Source organism: Octopus sinensis, linkage group LG2 (genome assembly GCF_006345805.1).
Source record: "Octopus sinensis linkage group LG2, ASM634580v1, whole genome shotgun sequence".
NCBI lineage: Eukaryota > Metazoa > Mollusca > Cephalopoda > Octopoda > Octopodidae > Octopus > Octopus sinensis.
This window is the reverse complement of record NC_042998.1, coordinates 65,092,817-65,093,118: the sequence shown is the minus strand read 5'-3', so window position 1 is coordinate 65,093,118 and position 302 is coordinate 65,092,817.

Here is a 302-nt window from a genome sequence, read left to right as displayed (position 1 = left end):
TTAAATTCAACTCGGATGTAAAAAGATTATGGGAAATGCGTCAGGAAGGAAGGCACGCGGGGATAGTTAGACATAAAAGAGATGATACTTTTATCTTCTCGTTCTAACATATATCTTGGTTAAATATTTCTAAATTTGAATGTGGAAAATGATTAGTTCTTTTATCGTTTACATAAATTTTGCCTGATTTCAAGTGAAATCGAATGAATATTTTACGAAGATACATCGTATCTAGAGACTGTGCATAATCAATCAGAAGTTATTTACACAAGGTCACACGCACACCCCCTATGCCCCCAGAT